A 22,018-nucleotide genomic window follows, 5' to 3' on the forward strand; every position below is an offset into this window, starting at 1 on the left:
GGACACAGGTTTTCTCTGCATCATGCGCAAGGTGTTTTAACGTGTCAGTTTAAGGCTCAGATGAGGGTAATCTTTAACTTTCTTTACAATCTTGGCTTCTCTTCATCATCCTCTTTTTTCCAAACAAAAAAATAATAAAGTGGACACGTGGGCATACTTATTTTTGAATCAAAATTAAACTTATTTGGAGATTATTTTCACTTCTGAGATAATTGGAGACACACGGGTTTATATGAGATGTGTTTGTGTATGTGTGTGTGTGTGTGTGTGTGTGTGTGTGTGTGTGTGTGAGAGAGAGAGAGAGAGAAAGCAGGGTTTGCAATCGCCAATTTCAGAGGACAATATAAAGCTTGAAACACCCTTTTTGAGGTGGGATATAGTGTTTAAAATTTAACGCACATATCTTGATTCTAAAAAAAAAAATTTAATGCACAATTTGGCTATCTACAAAATATGTTCTTTTCTTTCATTAATGTATTAATTTACCTTTTTTACTCTAAGCCAATTCACATCCTTTTACTTTTTTTTTTAAAGCTAGTCTTTTATTTAAAACACAATAAAGTTTTCAATCCCTCTGAGGAGTTCCCCACCTCCTTTTCAAGCCTTGCCCACATATACAGTAATAGCTACATGGTTTAAAACACTCATTTCAATTGTCACCTATGTTTTACTTCTTTCACTTTAATTAGCATAAAGAGATGTTTTTTAAGAGTTGCAGACCAAAGCCTACTCTTTGGAGAAGGTAATAACTAGGTGGTGAGTTCAAATAGGGGGACAAAAAAATCTGTGGAAAAAATGGAGGAGAAAGAGAGGAGGAGAGATTACTTTAAGAAAGCTTCAAGTTGGAACAAGCGTTCCTCCCCCCCCCACCACTGTTCCATCCTGTGTGTTTTTGTTTGTTTCTCTTATAATTTAGAAGTTAATTTGTCTACATAGAAAATTTAATTCCCCATTGTTAATAAAAGAGCGTTTAGACTTTTCTGGGACAAACATGGGGACATGTCAAACTTTGGCAATTAAAGAGAGGATCGATTTGTGGATTTGACACCTGGCATTGTGATCTCTCTCTCTAACTGGAACTGAGATTATATCCTTACTAAAATCCAAGCAAAGGAAAACGACTCCAACAAAGCCAGAGACTAAAAATGCTTCCGGATGTCATTTTATTTTGTAGAGTTAAGTTTCCCTGCTTACAAAAAGAAAAAAGGACCAGGTCCCCCTAAGTTATACTAATGTTTTAAAATTCTTACTATTTTTAAAACTCGAATGTGTGTCTCAGACAGAGACTGAGACTCTGCAAAGTAGTTTCTAGATTGACTACAGTAAAAACCAATAGATAGTTGCATTGAGAGGAAACAATTAAATGTCCTTATTTTAGAAAGTAATAATTTCATTTGTTTCTTTTTTATGATAATTGGTCATTTAACCTCCACTGTTAAGGTCAAAGGATTTTATTATTATTTCTCCCTGAATCTAGGTTATCAATGTAGAAATTTTTCTAATGTTTTATACAATACCACTTTGGGGGCAATACAGCCAAATTAGAGGGAGACAAAATTCCTTTTATATATTTTATCTAGTACATCTCTATCTTCTTTCATATCCCAATACCACTTAATTATTTTTCATGCCTTGCTTTCAGATGGATTTATAAGGTCTATAACACTTACAAACATTTCCTTGTACTAGAATGCTCTACCCCAGGAAAATATATACTGAGATGTTCAAAAGAAGCCAAATCTACAGCCCTTTGAAATGATATCCAGTGAACACAGAGGTGGGTAACATTTGAGCACCATTCATTCATTCATTCATTCAACAGATCTTACTGACTGCTTACTGTGCAGGAAGCACACTTCTAAGCACCAAGAATCCAACAGTGAACAAAATAGTGAAAAAAATGGAATTTACATGGATTCCTCATGGAATTTACATCCCGGCAGAGGAATCAGGGGGAGGGGATTGAAGGTAAACATAAACAAAAAAATAATATGTGGTATATTAGATGTGAGAAGGGCTAATACAGAATGAACATGTAAAATGTCTTCTCAATGTAAGAAAACAAAGCAGACTTCATAATCACTCAGATAATATGACTGGAATTGAGAATCGCTATTCAAGGATCTTCAGTTGGGGTTGTCCAGTGAAGTCACATTTCCATTGTTACGTATTTGGAAATTGTATAAGCCTCACGAATAGGTTTATGATAAAGAATGTAAAAAACAAAATCTCACTACTTCAACAGATATTTGTACACCAATATTCATAGCAGCATTATTCCTAATAGCCAAAAGATAGAAACAACTCAGCTGTCCACTGATGGATGAATGGATATAAAATGTGGTATGTATGTATATATAATGGAGTATTATTTGGCCTTAAAAAGGAAGGAAATCCTGACACATGCCACAACATGGATGAACCTTGAAGACATAATGCTAAGTGAGATAAGCCAGACACAAAAGGACAAATATATATGATTTCACTTACATGAAGTACCTAGAACAATCAAATTTATACAGACACAAAATTGAATGGTGGTTGCCAGAGGCTGAGGGGAAGGAAGAATAGGGAGTTAAACACTTAATGGGCATAGAGTTTCAGTTTGGAAACATGAAAAAATGGATGGTGGTGGTAATGGTTGCACAGCAATGTGACCATGCTTAATGACACTGAACTGTACGCTTAAAAATGGTTAAAATGGAAATTTTAATGTTATGTATGTTTTACCGTGATAAAAAAGAAAAGTCCCTCACTAAACATAACCTGAACACTTCCATGTTTTAAGCTATTTGATTTAAATGTTGTTATTTGTGACCACCATATACAAGCACACATATAAGCAAGGTCAATTCCTTCTAGAAAATGTCTCTATACATATTTAAACAATGCCTTGTACTCCATGTTTTCAAATTCATGTGAATTCCTGCCTTTTGAAAGGTTGGTATTCTGGGTGTTTTTTGGTTTTCTTGTTTTTGTTTTTTTTTTATGTCTATGAAACCCCCTACAAAGAAGGTTGTAGTCCCAATTAGCAACTGCTGCTCAGTTTCCTCAGTGAGCTGAATTAGACCTGCAGTGTCCAACAGAACTTTCTGTGACAGTGGAAATGTTCTATATCTGCAGCCTAATATGGCAGCTACTACCCACAGGTGGCTAGTAAGCACTTGAAATGAAGCCAGTGCAACTGAGAAGTTTATGTATTTTCGATTATTAGAAAAATTTAAAGTATGTCTAGAACAACTTGGATCTAAACAGAGATCAAGTTTTTCCAATGAAAATTGCTATGCTACAAGTGTAAAATACACATTAGATTTCATAGACAGTAAATAGATATATTATTAAAATTAATTTCACCTGTTCCTTTTTTACTTTTTATAAAGTAGCTACTAGAAAATTCAAAAATACATATGCGATGCACATATTTTACTGAATAGCATTAAACCAGACAATTCTGAAGAGCCCCTGCGCATCTCTGAGAAACTTTATAAGCATTTTTAAAAATCCACTCTACTATTTAAACTGAAGCCCATAATTCCTGAATTTAGGAGAAAACTTAAAGTTAAATACTTTAATATTTTTATACTTCACTTCCAACAAAATGTAAAAAATAAGAGCAAATAAAAGTTTATAGGAGCAGAGTATTATTTAGTTCTCAGAGTTATATTTAGATGTGTGTTCATTTTTAGATCCCAAGTCCAAACACAATGCCTAGAAGAAATTACATGCTCCATAAGTATTTCGGGATGAATATTAAAACCAAGATTTGCATTTTGACTGGACTCTTAATTAAAGTACATTTGATGAGAACATTTATTAAAGATGAAACAGCATGAGGCTGCAAGCCAGAGAAAATAATTTGGCATTGGTTTTCATATGGTACAAGATGAAATGAAGCCGGGATACTGAAATCAAAGGTTTGTTTTTCCTCAGAGGACCCTGATAATCATTGGAAATCATGTTAATACCTAGTGATAACAAAGCATCTTTCATAGGAAAAGTACATTCTAGATGAATACTATTAATCATCAAATTATAGATGGCGAAATGGAAGCAGTATGACATTAAGTCACTGTGGAAGTCACACCAGGGGCTCCCCTCTTACACCTGGGGACTCAGCGTTCTTAGTTTTTCCTTCTCCCCTATTCCTAATACCACACCAACAGGTTCTCCAGAGGAAACAGAGAGAAGCAATTACCAGTTAAAATGAGGTCACAAGGAAAGACAGCCTTCACAAAGCATGTGTTTTAACTTCATAAACTTAACAGGCTGAGAGTCCAAAATGGAATTAACATCATTGTCGCTAACTAGTTGAAGGCTCTGAGCAAAGACCCTTATATTAACCTTCAGTCAAAATTGTTTGTTTTTTTATAGATATACCAGGTCCTCAAAGTATCCTGATCTAGTGCTATTGGCAATGCCAATAACCTGAGAAATGGTGGTTTTGCATCAATTAGGTGATTATTTGCTCATCTGACAGATTTTATTCTCTTTATTGACTCCCCTATACAGCTGTCAAATTCAGAAACTCCTATAATTAAAACAAAGCTTCCTTTTACCACATCTTCCCTTTTAAAATTGAATTGGAAGTGAAGTTTAATTCAACAAATATTTATTACTTAGACCCAGAATGGACTAGGAATTACGAGTAGAGATAAAAAGAGCTTTTTGTTGCTGGGGAGTCAGTGGTGTATACAGAAAAAGTACAATATTATGAAGAGACTGAGGTAGGGCTTCTAACATGGCCTGGGAAACAGGTGTGAGCAGGGTGGAAAGGTAAGAAATCTGGGAGAGAACAAAAGAGTAACTTGTGCTATATTTTAAGAGATGAGTAGAAGAATAGAAATTAGCCAAGAGACTTCTGGTTTCAAGATGGCAGGTAAGAGATACATCTCTCCCTCTGCACCCAACCCTCATAAACAAGAGACATCTCAACAACCTCACCTCTGATTTTCTCCCCAACTCTCTCCACTAAGACTGCTCTCATTGAGCTGCTCAGTGCCTTCTGCCTTACTAAAGCCAATGTTTGTCCTGAGCACTCCTCTTTCTCAATCCTTTGGCAGCATTTGACACAATCGATCACTCTCTCATTCTTGAAAGCCTTCTTCCTTTGGTTTCCCTAGCCCTGACTACTCCCCTTCCTATTCCCTGACTCATAAAATATTGGAGTACCTCATGGCTCAGTCTTTGACTCTATTCCCCTTTCTAGCCATTCCCTCAGTGATATTAACCAGTCCATGATTTTAAATACAATCCTCTAAGGAGTAACTCCCAAATGCATATCCTTGGCTCTGATTTTTCCCTTCAAATGAATGTCCACTCAATACTTAGGTATCTAATAAGCGAGTCAAAATTAACATGTCCAACATGGAGCTCTAGATTTCCCCCCTCGAGCCTACTCTTCCCATAGTCTTCTCCATCTTTGTAAATGCTATTACTCCTCCTTCAACAGCTAAGGTCAAAATCTTGGGGTCACTCTCAACTCTTCTTTTGCCCCTCCTACCATACATATAATCCATCGACAAGTCGTGTTGGCACCACCTTCAAAATGTGTCCCAAATATGACTATTCATGACCACCCTGCTCACCAGGATCCTGGACAACCTTACCTGGACTACCGCAATCCCCACCTGACTCTTCTCCATGCCTGTCCCTCTTTCCACCACAGAGTCATCTGAATGATACTCTTCTGCCTACAAACCTCCAAGTCTTCCCATCACCCTTGAAATAAAATACAGAGCCTTTATTACGGCCTAGAAAGTCCTACATGATCTGGATCCTGGCTACCTTTGTAGCATTATTTCCTACCACTCTCCCCCTTGACCTCTGAGCTCCATCCACACCAACTTTCTTCCCATTCTTCACGCCCACCTCAGTGCTTTTGCACTTTCTATTGCATTTGCTTGGAAGGTTCTTCTCCTCCTCACTTCATTCAGGTCTCTGCTCAAATCTCACCTCTTTGCAGAGGCCTTCCCTTACCACCCTTTCAAAAATAAGATACTCCCTCCTCAAACCTGCCTTATCTTCACAGTACATGACATTGTATCATTTACCCAGTTATTAATATGTCGCCTGTTGCTCTCACTGGGATGTTAGCTCCATGATGGCCGAGGCTCTCTTGTCACTGGCATAGCAGCAGCCCCATCACAGTAAACAGTGTCTGGCACCTAGAAGGCACTTGATGAGTATATTTTTAATAAATTAAAAGAGAGAAAAGCAAATACCAATATAATCCTGTTGAAAAACAAGAAGAGAAACATCAAAGAACCAAAAAAGAGCAGAGAAGCCACAGCTCAAACAAGAAGCAGTCAGAGAGGGTGGCCAGAAGCCAGGAATTCACAGAGAAGGAAATGATCACAGCCAATAAAGGCAAGAAAAGGTGCTAAATCTCAACAATGATCAGGCGAATGTGAATTTGCCCAAGATACCATTTCTTACCCATGACATTGGAAAAATTAGCGAACTTTGATACAATTGTTGCTAAAGACATAGGGAAAACGTCCTTTCCTGCGCTGCTGGTAGGAGCGTAAATGGGTATGGTCACTTTGGAGGGTGATTTTGTAGTATCCACAAAACTTGAAAATACACAACCCCTATGACCCACCATCTTCACTTATATCCTAGAGAAATGTTAACACGGACAATGAGGCATATACGAGAATGCTTGCTAAAGTTTGGTTTGTAATATTTAAAGAATTAGGAACAACTTGGATATCATCAGTAGAGAAATGGATAAAAATCCCATTTTGTGGTCATATGATGGAATAACCTATAATAGTTATGAGGCATGAAGTACATCTACATGTGATAATATAGACACCTCACCAAGACACACTTTTAAGTGAAAAGGACAATTTGCAGAATTATTCAATATATCATTTCTACTAAAAATATGAATGTACAATATTACTATGTGTCTTACAAGGAGATAATATATATTTGTATGTCGGAGGGCACAAAAGCGGGTGGGTTGTCAAAAGGGACCTCATCTTTATCTGTAGCACTTTAGTATTTCACAGGTAATACATGAATATATGTATGTGTGTGGGTTTTTTGGTTTTTTTGCAGACAGGGTCTCACTCTATCACCCAGGCTGGAGTGCAGTGGCATGATCATAGCTCACTGTAACCTCAAACTTCTAGGCTCAAGTGTTATTCCAGCTTCAGCCTCCTGAGTAGCTAGGGTTACAAGTGTATGCCACTACACCTGGCTATTTTTTAATTTTTTCTAGCAGCCTTTTTCTTAAAGTATAAGGAAATTAGCTGGGAAAATTGGAGATTTAAAAGAAGGCTGGGCATGTTCCTCATCCCTGTAATTCCAGCTACTTGGGAGGCTGAGGCAGGAGGATCCCCTGAGCTCAGGAGTTTGAGGCTGCAGTGAGCTATGATCACACCGCAGCACCACAGCATGGGCAACAGAAGAAGACCCTATCTCTTATAAAAAATAAAAAAATGAAAAAAGGAAAAACTTGGAGAAGTGGCAGTGTGTGAAGACATTAATTCTTGACAGATGGAACAGCATATGCAAAGGCCCTGTGGCTGGAAAGGTGCAATGTTGATATTTCGATGGACCTTTATGAACACAGTTGCTGAAAAAACTGTTTTTGTTTCTTGCTGTTCTCTAATTTGTTGACCTCAAGAAAGACGGAGAGAGTACAAATAGATCACATACCTAAACACTTTACCTTGCCATCTTGCCCCTGCAAAATGCTATTTCACAGCTGTAAATTCAGTATCTGTTTGAAGATGAGACACTTACACCTGAGGATGCATCTTCTCTAGTCTGAGTTAATTAGTAAAGTACCATAAATAGTCAAGTTATTAGCCTCTGAGAATGAGTAGCTTATATATTCATAAAATAAGAAAATTCTGATACTGGAAAAAAACAAACTCAAAGCATTTCTTTAGCCCCACATAGAAGAAAGAAGCAGTTGATTGCTGAAATTTTTACTTTATTGCATCTTTTTTCATCTGTAGAAACTGCCTGTCTACAAGAAGAAAAGTTTGTTCCTGACTCCAAGAAAAACTTGCCACAAATGACTTTCCAAAATGTTTTTTTTAATTTTGTTTATTTTGTTTTTAGACAGGGTCTCACTCTGTTTCCCAGGCTAGAGTGTAGTGGTGTCATCATAGCTCACTGTAACCTCAAACTTCCAGGCTCAAACAATCCTCCTGCCTCAGTCTCTTGAGTAGCTGAGACTAATTTTTTTTTTTTTATTCTTTCATAGAGAGGGGACCTCACTATGTTGCCCAGGCTGGTCTCAAACTCCTAGGCTTAAGTGATCTTCCCACCTTGGCCTTCCAAAGTGTTAGGATTACAGGCATGAACCACCACAACCAGCCTTCCAAAATGTTTTTGACTGCAACCTACATTAAGAAATCTGTTACACACTATGACTTACCACAAACAGAAATATAGGCAGATATATATATATATATATATGTAAAAAATAAGTTTTGTGTTTCAAATAAAACTGTAAAAAATTTATCTTTAAAAAGAGTCAATTGGATAAATTAGAATATAGATTAGACATATGTCAAATAATAATTTTATTAGCAATGATAATAACTACATTGTGGTTATTTAAGAAAATGTCTATATTTTTTAAAGATACATACAAAAGTACACAAGGGTGAAATGAAGTAATATCTGGGATTCCCTTTAAAACATATCTGCAACAAAAGAAAAAATAGAAGCTAAGGTAGAAAAACTAACATGAAAAATCCAATATAATAAAAACTGAATTATTAGATCTGAGCAATTGGTATGTGGGGGTTCACTGTGCTATTCTCTTTGCTTTTGTATATGCCTGAAATTTCCATAATAAAAAAAATTAAGTTCAAATGAAATGATCCTACTCTTACCCTTATTGTGAACAATGCCTTCTGATATATATATATATTTTTTAACAAAATAGAAGGAAAAAAAATGCTAGTGATGAGCCTCAAGTTAATTTTATGATGCACTAACGCCTTGTGATGCACGGTTTGAGATGCTAGGTACTTCCATCTCTGTTCTGCCCATACAGAATCATTCTAACACAAAAGACACTTTTTGGTCACTTGAATGCAAATTCAAAATGGAAAGCCTAAGTCTCTGTGTTTCCAGCTTCTAAAAATGTAATGCTTCTTGACATTTCCATAGTTGTCTATTTAAGTTCAATGTAAATAGCTGCTGCTACTTTGGGAGTGCCTGATAATGTCTATCACAGTACAAGGATATATGTCTCTCTGGTGACATCTAAATGTTGATCTTGTAAATTCTGCGGCAACACATAATGTAGTACAAAGATATGCCAAGTAGCATCAAAGACATTTTTTTTTTTTTTAAATCTGGGTTTAATCTAAATGTCAAATCAAATTTAGAGGAAAACAAATTACAAAGTATATTTAGATGACTTCAGCTAATTAATCCTCCCCATTGATAACATTTTGAACTTTGGACACAAAGGTTGTTAAATGCTTTCTTTCTGTTGTTACTTACAGTTGCTAATTTACAAAGCAAGTTAACTGTATAACCTAAAATTTTTTAAAAGACAAATTCTATTTTTGTACTAAGTGGGAATTTCCAACATTAAATAAATCTATCTATACCCAGTGTTTTTATTGTGCTGAGATGTGGATTTAAAAAAGAACCCTACGATCCAAAAGATATATATATTACTCTCTACCTTCCTTTTGCTAACCTAGGGGAAAGTGTCCATCAGTTCTCAAATGTCATTCTGACTTCATGAATACTTTCCTTGCCCTGTTTCCCAGAACCATATGTAGCAGACACTGTTGGCTGGCTATCTAGCTCGCTCTCCTTTCACTGCTCCCCATCTCCCTCTCATTAACTACAACTAGATTTTATTCAGCTACTACCTTTTTCTAAGACATTGAGTGCTTCGGAGAAGCTGCCCCACCCCAACTGGTACTTCTAGGAGATACATTCCAACTGATCTAAACAAATTGTGCATATCTCCTTCTCTTTGCCATTGATTGGTTTAGCAATGAACATGTGATACAATTCTGGCCAATGAGAAAAGAGAATAAGGCAGTCAGGAGGGTTTCTGGGAAAGGTTCTCTTGCTCCAAAGAGACAGAAGGCTGTTCCCCTGGACATTGTTGGAGCTGCACGTAAGGCTGGAACTCCAGCAGCATCTTTTTACCAGCCTCAAGGAAAACCTCACACAGAAGAGAAACAATCTATAATAGAATCACACAAAAACAGACTTGAGGCCTTTACTTCTGGGTTTCTTGTAATATGAAATGATCACTTTCCTTAGTGTTTAAGCCATTTGCATTTGCATGTTACTTGCAACTAAGAGCTCTAAATGACACTTTCACTTTATAGAATTTCAGGAAAAACCTCAAATCCATTATTTGTTAAGCAATTTGTGACAGTTAACTAAGTGTGGATTAGTATGACTCCCAAACAGCTGGTCATTTCAGTTCAAAACAAAAAATAGGCACATAAGTTTATATGGTGTTAAGGAAAGACCCTAATGGTGCGAGTCTCTGAGAAGTTGAGGGGTACTCTACAGAGAGAGCAAAAAAGGTAGACAAGAAGGGTGATGCCTAAGTTAACTCTATTAGAACAAGGAGGAGGAGGGGAACCTCACACATCTGAATTTCACACATCATTATCCCCAATACATTTGGAAGCATGACTGCAAGATGTCAGCTGCTACTGAGAAAGATCTTAGCATTCTGGCCAATTATGAGACAAGCTGTACTCTAAAAAGGATGTCCAAATGGCTAAAGTTCTGAACACACACATAAGATGGGATGACCTATATATTTCATTACATGGCACTGCACAGTGTATATAAGCAGGCGATTTCTGAAGTTAAGTATCAGCAGAGGGAGAGATGCTGATCTAATCTACTGCCTGGAGAAAGAGAAAAAAAGAGAGAAGACTGACTGAATTTTGACACCAGATCTTTTTATGGTAAAGGATAGACTAGGCCACCCTCATCATTCTGCAATCAATGAGCAATTACCAGGCAGGGAACTAGCATAATTGCTGGATCACTCTCTGACTTCACCAAGGAGTGTATAACTGATAATTTCCATTTCTAATTTTTAGAAAGGCATGCCTGGTAAAAGAAAAGGTAGGTAGGACTTGGTTTCCATTTTCAGGGGGGTAATGTGAAGATAATATGTTTTGACTCTAGAAACATCTTGAGCTCCTTGAAAGAAAGGAACCGTGCGATTTTAAAATGAGAATAATTATATATTTTATGTAAAAGAGTTATATGCTTGGCTTATGATATTTAAAGCAAAATGATCACAGCATATGTTTGTTTTATATGATCTGGGAAGTGACATTCGATTTTAGAACATTGCCTGGCACATAGTAGGCACACAGATATTGGTTGAGGGAATATTTGTTAACTAATTGCCAGAAAAAAAAGTTTAAAAGGATGAAGATATGTTGTTTATTCATCTGAATGGGGGGAAAAGACTTTAACTTCTAAAACTTCTAAGTGAGTTTAAAGCTTTTTTTTTTTTTGCATGATATAACTTTAGCATAAATTATTTCTATTATTACCTTTGGGGTTTTTTTTTAAAGCTGGCAATTTTTTTAAACTAGCAAATATATTTTTAAATAGTTTCTAAAACTAAATTAAGCTTGATAATTAGGTGTAAATTGAAATGTGAGTGGCAATTCTATTTAAACTCTTTAAAATCCATTCTATACTTGTCAGTATTCCTAATACATTTGAATTTTAGAAGAATTTGAAAGGAGATAATGTTTAGGCATATCTGCCTGCTATGGAGGCTTCCATGGATTTATTTCAAATACATTCTTGCTTTATTTTAAAAAATCCCATAAAATAAATCTAATACTCTAACGGGGTTTTCATTAATGGGGCAGGACATTATAAACCATATTTGAAACAGCACAACGTACATTTAATTCAATCTGACCCACACATGTACGATTTCTTCAAAGCTTATCAAATCTAGACCTTTGAAAATGCATACACTGTAACAGATTTTTTAAAAACATGATGGAAAATATATACCACCCAGCTAAACACTCTCTTGATTTAGAATCGAGGCCTATATGTTTCTATTTCCATAGTGACTATTGCTGTGGAATCGACATGTTTTAATTTAGATATGAGATTATAAACATCATTTGGAGGCAGAATTTATTTTCTTCTCCTACAATTTCTGAAAATTGATCAGTCTAAGTGCCGAACAGAAGCAAATTCTGGAGCAGGATTTAGAAATTATCTGGCTTAAGGGGCATTTGTGACTAACAAAAGGTGAGTTTTCACAGAAGCTCATGACTTTTTAATCTTTAATCCTTAAAAAATATTGTGAATTTTTATACTTTATAAAATAAAGAATGGATTCCTAATCAGGCCTCCCTCAGAAGCATTTAAATTGTGCTAACATTATAATTGTTTAAAAAAGAAAAAAAAAATCAGGTAATTAGATAAGTACATATTCTGCTAACATTTTTCTCTACATATCCTAAAAAGTTGAAACGAAACATTTTATGGTCATCAATTATCTAAGAAGAGTAGTTAAGGTGTGACTCCCATTTAGGTCAAATGAAAGTTAGCAACCCAAATCATTAATGAAAGGGAAAGAAGAGAATGAATTATATTTATTAATTTTTTTCAATTCACTTTTTGAACCCCTACTCTCCTTGTGCTCAAGAAGTTCATGGATGAGGGTGGGCAGATGAGGAAAGGAGCAAGGTGGCAGAGGCTTGTGCCACCATGGAGAGAAGCTGAAGGTGCTGGCAGAGCACAAAGGAAGGCGACAGGGTACAGGAAAGGATCCTGAGAGCTCTCCAAAAGGAAAAAGTTACAGACACTAAAGTGAGTTGCTTCCTAAAACAAACAAAAACAAAACACGCAGGCAACTCTGTTTAATACAGTAGAATCACACAGCCCAGCTGGCACAATAGCAGACGCCATCCCATTCCTCATGACCTGAAGCTCTTAAAAAGCCATACTAATTAAGGTAGCCCTTGAAATGCAGCTTTTTGATTCGGATGAATAAAGTTGGAAAACCCCTTCATAAATTCAACCTCTCCAACTCTTTCTGCTTGCTTTTTTGTTTTCCCTCTTAAGGGGTAGAGCTAAACCAAAATTTCATACAACCCAACCATTGCTAGAACTGCCCCACCTTCAGAAGCCAGTTACTTAGTCCAGAGATGGTCTACGACAAAAAGAAACTGAGTTTGCAGAGGGGAAACCATGAGAGATGTCAGCCGTGAACAAGGGGTGGGGAGGGGAGAAGGGATGGGGAGAGAAGACATTATTTTGTTTAACTAATGATTAGCTAGCCTCATCAATGACAGTAGAAAGCAAAAAGTGAAGACTTTGCAGTATTATTTCAGGTTGGATTTTCTCTGAAAGTCCTGCCCGTGTTTGCTGAAGATCTTTCCCAGTTTAATGAAATGTGTCTGGTATACTCTTTGAAGGCACCATATTTAATATTTAGTATCTAGTATCAGGCTTATTCATTCTTTGAAATGATGTTCAGTGAAGATTTTCTGGGACTCTGGAGGCCATAAAGAGCAACAGGGTGGCTCAGAAGGAACAAGACAGCCATTCATGCAATATTGACTAAACACCTACTATGTGTCAGGTGCTATCCGGGATGTGAGGAATGCAGCAGTGAAGAGAACACATAAAGACCCCTGCTCTAATGGAGCCAGCACTCTAGCAAGGGGAGATAGACCATAAGGCAGGGAATAGAGACAGGGAATACATAGGGCTGGGAGAGGGAGAGAGGGAAAATTTGCATGGGGGAGGTTTCACATCTCAAATAGATTGGTAGGAGAAGGCCTACCACGATGTCAGAGGGCAAGATGTGAGCGAAGACTTGAAGACAAGGATGATCCATGGAGGAAAGGGTTCCAGAGGAAGGCACAGCAAATGCAAAAGTCCTGAGGGAGGAGTTTGCTTGGCATGTGTGAGGAACACCAAGAGGCCATGTAGCTTGAGCAAGGGGAAGAAGGTAGACGAGCTCAGAACATCGATTGGAAGGAATGAGGGTGAGAGCCTCGAAAGTCACAGTAAACCTTTTATTCTGAGTGGCAAATGGTAAAGCACTGGAGGGCTTTGGGCAGAAGAGTGGCATGATCCAATGTTTTTCAACAGCTATTTACTGAGCACCTACTGTGGGCCAAGCACTGTGCTGGGTCATATACTTGGATGCTGGGAATATACTAATGAACAAGACAGACACGGTCCATGCCCTCCTGGGCCTTATATCCTAGTGGGAAAGAAAGAAGAACAAGTAAAACAGCTCACAAAAAGAATTTCTAGTTCTGATAAGGCTACCACACCAAAAAAAAAAAAAAAGAAAAGAAAAAAATTCAGGCACTTGCGTAACAATAGATGTGGTGAGGATGTTCAGGGAAGCTTACTTTGCACAGGGGCATGGAGGAAGACTTCCCTGCGGAGCTGACATTTGAGGTGAGTCTTAAAGGATGCAGAGGCGCTAGCTCTAGCTAAATATGGGGTTGAGGAAAAGTACATTAGGCAGAAGGAACTGCATGTTCAAGGGCCCCAAGAAGCAAAAGGGCTTGGCTTTTGCCAGGACAGAAAGAAACCAGCACAGCTACTTCCCAGAGCATGCAGGAGAGAGGGAGATGGCATGAGTTTGTAGCCATAGGCCGGAGCCAAACCAGGCTAGTAAAGGGGCCTGAATATGAAATTGGTGAGGCAGAAAGTGTCAGACATCATAAGAGAGCTACAGATAAAAAACTGTGACTGTACTTTGAACATGCACAGAATCTGGCCACATGCAGAAGGAGGAAGACACCACAAGGAAGTGGAAAGGGCACAGCTGCAAGGAGGTGGGGGTGAGGGGGTGGTTGGTCAGACCTGGCCTCAAATGCCGACTCAGCCAGTAACAGCTGGGGCCACATTGGAGCCTTTGGGAGCCTCTGTTTTACCCAACTGAAATGATGACACCTTGCAGGTTTGGGAGAACTAAAAACAATGGTCATAAAATTCCCTGTGCATGGTAAGTGCCAAATAAATGATAGTTATCATGATAGAGTATAAGTTCTGTTGCCTGGAGTTTCTACCCCCCAGTTTGAAGGAAAGCATGGAATCAGCGGCAGCTACAGTCTGAACCTTGCATATCATTTTCAACAAACACATAGCTTTAGTCACACCTTCCACCTAGACTTGTTGCGTGCCAACAAGGGGCCAGGCATGGAGCTTGGCACTGGACATACACTGGTGACAACATGACCCTGCCCTGTGGTACTTCCAGTGGACTTGGGGAGCAAACAAGAAATGAACCAGGAAATACATGAGTTGAATAAGTACTATGAAGGAAAAGAATGGAAGAAATGTGAAATGAGTGAGGAGGAGGAGGATGGGGGAAGAAGAAAGGACATCCAGGATGATGAGGTGGAGTGAGGGGAGACAAAGGCTTTTTCTGTCGACAAGCCCCTTTATAAGACAAACTTATCCCAGGTGTTACTACACAGTATTGTTTAACTCCTTTCTTTTCAGGAAAGGCTCTTCTGAAGTAAGCTACACTCCAAGGATGAGAAGGAGCCAGCCTCAGGAAGAGTGAGGTAGAGGAGGGAGGACGACGCTCATTTGGGCTGGGTTAAGGGAACAGCATGTACAAAACACTGGAGAAGGGAAACACAAACCAAGGAGGAAATCAGCCACCATTAAAGAACTCCTGGAGAAATTGAAAACTCCCACACCTCTTCTCTCTAGCAGATACTGCGACATTTATTTTCCCAGAGGATGGAATGTATAACACTGACTTCCAAAGCTATTGATTTCCCATGATCTAACCAGAAGTGATGTGATGAGTACTTTAAGCTTAGAGCAGCCACTTGTGAGTTGTACAAAGCACCCCTCGAGGGATGCAATTGCAAACATCAGTACATTCTTTTTCCAACACAATATTCTTTTGCAGTAGATAGTCAGTGGTCTTATGTCAATTTTATAGATTTGAGAGAAAACCATGGAGACCTTGTGCATCTTCTTCAAATTAATCCTAGACCTACAGCTTAAATCCCATGTTTACTCTGGCTCATTGAGAACATCCAACTCTGCTCTGCCCTCATCCCCAGAGAAACCCTGCAAATTTTATCATAGATGTTTAAGGTATGAGAAATTTATATGAGAAAAAATTCTGGCCAAGAGGGCAATTTTACTAAAAGCCATGCATTTTTCATGAATCAGCCACAATAATCAGAGAGCTCTGGCTTCCTGTATTTCCTTTTTCATGAACTTTGTGCCATGACTGAAGTTGGCTGGCACCTTCTAGCTGCTATTTATACAACCCAACTAGTGCTAACCTATCAGAACTTGATCTTATAGGTTAAGGTTTATGAGCCCATATGAGGGCTCGTGAGCACATCACAATATTCAAGGTTGAAGAGGTAACTTAAAAGAAAATCTGATCAAGGAAGCTGTTCTGTTTGTTTTCTGATGCCTCTTGAAGGATAACAGTACAATATAACCCATTGTCCTTCTCTTTTTGTCTTAGCTACCAGTAGATTTAATGTCAAAGCCAGTCCTCTCTCTCAGTAATCCTTGTAGTTAGCATAGTTTTCTCCTTGATTTTCTATTTATACTGACAACCTTATTGAATATATAGGATTCTGGGTGAAATTATATTTACTCATTTTTAGAAAGGAACAAAGGATAAATCTTCTTGCCCCAAATGTGTACCAAGTCTTAGGATTTGTGTTCTTCAATAAACAAAGCACAGACTTCTAGGCTCAGATCCTAGAAGCTAGGGTTCCTCCCATCTTACTGCTTGGCCTCAGGCTATCTAAAGTCTGTGTTAAGATGTCCTCTTTTTTAGTAGACTACATTTAACAACTTGTTTATACAAGTTGCTGGGGGGAAAAAAACCCCACCAGATTATGTCTTAAGAGCTCTTTCTACGCAAAACCACCTTAAATCCCATTATTTTAACCTTTCTCATCCCTGTGCTGCTAGAACCAGCCTAAACCCTACCTTACCCTGAAGACATTTTTATTCTAAATATAAAAGTAGGATGTGGATAGGGTTTTCTTCCTTCAAAATTTTCTTCAAGAAACAAAGCAGAGCACTGAATGTGTAGGCCATGCTACCTGAAAGATTTTCAGAACTGTGGGAAGGGCTTCAGGTAGACAATAACCATGCTGGGAAGGAAAATATGATCTTGAATTTCAGATGTCTTGTTTCTAGGATGGCAAAGAGAAGGTGAGTTATGGGTGGGAAAATTACTATATTAGTCCACATCTTTGGTTGCAAGCCACAGAAAGCAACCCTGGCCAATTTATGTAGAAAAAGAATTCACTTAAATGTTATGGGGGTGCTAACAGAACAAAGGGAAGGCTGTAATGCCAGATTTGGAAGGTCAGAAATTAGAGAAACTCAGGACATGTAAGTTAACAAGATGATTCACAGTCTCCTTGGAATGAACAAGCACCAGTTATGTATAGTCTTATCCCTCTGCTCAAGGGTCAAATCCCAGAGAAAGCATCTGTATGACCCAACTTGGGTCTCGGGTCTGTTCCTTGGCCAGTGGACATGGCATGGTAGGGCCCTGCTCCACGATTCCAATGGTCTGTGCTCAGTGCTGAAAGGGCAGCTCCCCCAAAGCAAAATCAGAATGCTGATAACCAGAAGGTGGGGAAGGTGGAGGCTGGTCGGGCTAAAACAAACAACTGAACCATCCTTGTATTTACGAATTGTTCATTAGCGGCAGTCACTGGCACTAAGACATCCTACAAACCTCATCTTTCTATGAGCTTGTGTAACAGTTCACTCTGGCGTTCCTTTCCCCTGACACTACAGCTAGGTCTCTGACTTCTGTGACTTCAGGAAGTGTGAGAGAAAGACTGGTATCCTGGAAAGCTCTCACCCAAAAGTCTGTTAAGAGTCTCAAGTTCCTAAGACAAGCAACCACCTCCTTGTGGAAAAATATGGCCTACCCAATATAACTGTTAAACAGTCACATTTAAGTCAAGGATGTGTTGCTTCGGTGATTCCATCTGGAGACTTGGCTGGGAAATGCACGGTTTAAAAACATGGCAGCAGTATCTCTTTCTATAAATTTTTTTACTTTGATCAATTACCATTCCATTCAGTGGAAAAATGGTATGTGGGTCAATGGCCTACACCACCCACTGCCTGGGGGTACTCTTTGTTTTCTCTGGCATACTTTGGAAAATTCTTTTTCTGAGTGTCAAGCAATTTGAGCTGGACCAACCAATGGACAATTTGGAGCTGTGGGGGAAAGGAGGCTTTTAATTAAATCCAAGTGGATTAATTCAAGGGGCCAAGTGGAGTTGTGTTTATGCTTTTCTCAGTTTCTGGGTACATCAGGGACTTCAATTATGCCAAGAGTGGTACTGACCACCTATTTCAATTAGCCTTCTCCCAGACATATCTTATCCAGTCACCCTCTTTTACTTCCTTTCTAGTGCTTTCCATTTTCTGAAATTATTTCACGTTTCTTGGTCTGTTTATCATGTCTCCCACCATTAGGATGTAAGACCCACACGGTCACAGTTGTTCACAGCTGCATTCCGATCACACAATGCCTGGCACATAGCAGGCCTTCAATAAATGTTTTATGACTGAATTGCTACAGGATGGAGTGCAACATGGCTGCCCTGAAGACTGGGCTGGGTAAGCTAACCACCCATGGGGAGGAGTGGAAGCCGATATCCAACTCTTAATGTTCGTGTACCTGATACATGCCAAGCATTGGGAACAAAGCAAATACAGTCCTTGCCTTTGTAGTGCTTGTAGCACTTGATTGGCTGAAGAATGCTGTAGTCCTGCTTGCTCTGCCAGTCAAGTATCCCAAGATTAGAGTGGTAATAACATTAGCAGTAGTAATTAGCAGTAAGAGTAAATAGCTATAATTTATTGAACACCTATGTGCCAGGTACTTTACACATTCTATCTCGTTTAAATCTAACAACCCTGTTAGTATTAAAGATTTTAAAGATGAGGCAACTGGGTCTCAGAATGTCAAGAGAAATCACTTGTGGTCATGCCACTGGTGAGTATTGAAATCAGCTGGTCTATGTGACTCCAAAGCCCTACATTCTACTGCTTCACTAGCTGTTCTCCCATCTCTAGCTTCAAAAGTCCACTCGATTCATTTCTCTCTTAAGGTGCCTCACCTTCAGGTGATCATAATCACATTCCTTTATCTCAATGCCTGCAATGGATCAGGAGTTCAACTAGTCCTATTGCATCGAATCATCATTAATAGCCCTGTTATTGCAGACGATGTTATTGCGCTCCTTTTATAGAGGAGGAACCTGAGAGTTGAAAGCAAGCCTCTAGCCCCGAGTCCCATAGCTGCTCAGAAGCAGAACTAAGTTTCAGAGTCTGATCTATTGACATTAAACCCAGCCACATCAAACTGCACCCAGTTGCCATCGACTTGCCATCTTTTGTTTGCCTCTGTGCTTTCACTTAGGCTGCCTGAGATTTCTTTCCTCCATAACTAACGCCTCCTACTCTTTTAAGTCTGAAGACATCACCTCTCCTAGAGCAGAATCGTGGACTTCCCCTTCTCTTTCCCAGTATGAGTCAGGAGTCTTGGGGTTAGAGCAGAGAGAAGCTTTAGAGCAAATACCTGTGAAGTCCACGTGTACATTCAGCTTTAGTCACGCCGGAGTCCAGTGAGGTCAAGGGTCAGGTCTCAGTTCCTTTCACTCTCCATCTCTAATAGTCTCAGTACCGGAAGGTCTCTCCTAACATCACAGCAAACGCACCCACAGGAGATCCCCAGACTAATAGCCAACCTACTTATAAACCCGTAAGAAAGACTTCATCCGGGCAAAAGTTCTGCGTAGGACTCTCATTGGCCCCATTCAGGTCAGGTGCCCAAGCCGAGCCATTCACTGTGGCCAGTAAGATGCTGCACTCTGATTGGCTAGGCCTGGGTCACATGCCCACCATGGGGGCTGGACCAGCTTCCACCTTAACCGTGTGGACTGAGAGTCAGGGAGCGGTGACTCCTCCAGAGGAAATGTTGGGTGTTATTACCAGATAGGAGAATGATGATCAATTAGTAGGCAAAAATAACGGATGTGCACCACACACACCAACCCAGACTACATTGAATGCCCAATCTCATCTTCTCAATCACGCCACTGTGTGGGGATTTTTGTTGTATGTGTTTTTCTCCCTCACTAAACCATAAACTCCTTTTGGGCAGAGGCTATGTCCTCTTCTTCTTTGTAAATCCAGAACCCAGTGGAGTGCCTGAACCTATAAAAGGCATTCAAAACATATTTGTTGAGTGAATGATCAAATGTATTAATTTAAGAATAGCTGATGATATTTCATCTTTCAAAGGCAGCATTAAGGTGAGGTGGAAGGAACACAGACGCTGAATCAGTGTTTTTCAAGCATGGTCTGGAGAACCACCTGCATTAGATCAAAATGCAGGTTCCTGGGCCACAGACCAGATCTGTTGATTCTACATCTCTGTAAATGGGGTCCAGAAATCTGCATTTTCAGCTAAACCCTTATGTGATTCTTATGCACACTCCTGCTAGAACCGGGGCACCATAGTCAGACAGTCGTCTGAGTGTAAGTCCTAGCTCCATCATGTTTCAGGTATGTGAACTAAAGACAGTCATACCCTCTCAGCAACCCAGTTTGCTCTCCTTTAAAATGGGACCAGACAGGCACGGTGTCTCACACCTATAATCTTAGTGCTTTGGGAGGCTGAGGTGGGAGGATCACTTGAGGCCAGGAGTTCGAGACCAGCCTGAGCAACATAGACTGCACCTCTATGAAAAAACAGAAAAATTAGCTGGGTGTGGTGGTGCTCGTCTGTAGTTCCAGCTACTCGGGAGGCTGAGGCAGAAGGATTGCTTGAGCCCAGGAGTTTGAGCTATGATGAAGCCACTGCACTCCAGCCCAGGAGACAGAGCAAGACCCTGTCTCAGAAACAAACAAACAAACAAACAAACAGGGCTAAGAAAACTACCTAATAAGTATGTAATGAAGAGTTAACAAGATAACACCGGTTGTTTCCTTATAAAGTGTTGTATTCAAGTTTTCCCACTTGAGGGTTTCTAATAATAATAGCTAGCTTCTGTAATGTTTAGTATATATTAATGTGTACTGGGTATTGTTTTAAAGTTCTAATTATATGTGTTAACTCGTCTAATCCTCACAACAACCCAGTGAGGTAAGTGAAGAAACAAATAAAAATTGTTTTCCAGTGTCTGAGATGGGATTTGAACTCAGCTGCTCTGCTACCAGATCCCAGGCTCCCAGCTATTCTCTCTTCATAGACAACATGTCATCCTTCCCTGGGCAATTCATCACTAGCCACTTTGGGGGCAAAGTGAGGACATTGAAACTCATTGAGGAAAAGGAACTCCAAATACGACCTTGGACCAAAAACCACTGAAGAAAGGAGAGAAACAATGACAGTTCTGTCAGGTCATGTGGCTTTGACTGGATGCCTTGGCAAAAACTAATCATATCAGACTCTGGCCTCTCTGCAACGGGAAAGTCTCATTTTTGCCTCCTTTTCCTGAAACACACCTTTCTAGATTCTATAACACTCTGTGCTTTGAAAACCAGAACTAGTCTCTAATCTTAGATGACTGTTTTTATTTTGAATTGGTATACTTCTTCTTCCCCCTTCCTTACTTCTAGACACCAATATATTTTTTCCATGATGCATGAGCAAAGCCTGAAGTGCAAGCCAAGCCCTCAGAAATGTGATAGCTGTTACCAAGGATTTGAGAGTAAGAATACAAAACCTAGAATCAAGATTTAAATGCTGCACTCTAGTATCTGGGATGGCACCCATCCACCTCAAAGATGGAATCAATAAGGCATTAAGAAACCAGGAAATTTGTTCTGGGTTGTTTAACTGGTGGACTAAGCTGAAAACTCTATCACACCTCTAGATTCTGTTTACCTGGCTCTGTTGAACACTGAGTGTAAAAGAACCTCCAAACACTTCTGTTGTTGGGATGCCTAGACGTTTAGGTTTAATTAAGATGTAATATGTGTTTCATATAGACATATACCATTGACCTACTTT

Source organism: Propithecus coquereli, unplaced genomic scaffold (assembly GCF_000956105.1).
Source record: "Propithecus coquereli isolate 6110/MARCELLA unplaced genomic scaffold, Pcoq_1.0 Scaffold1, whole genome shotgun sequence".
Classification (NCBI taxonomy): Eukaryota; Metazoa; Chordata; class Mammalia; order Primates; family Indriidae; genus Propithecus; species Propithecus coquereli.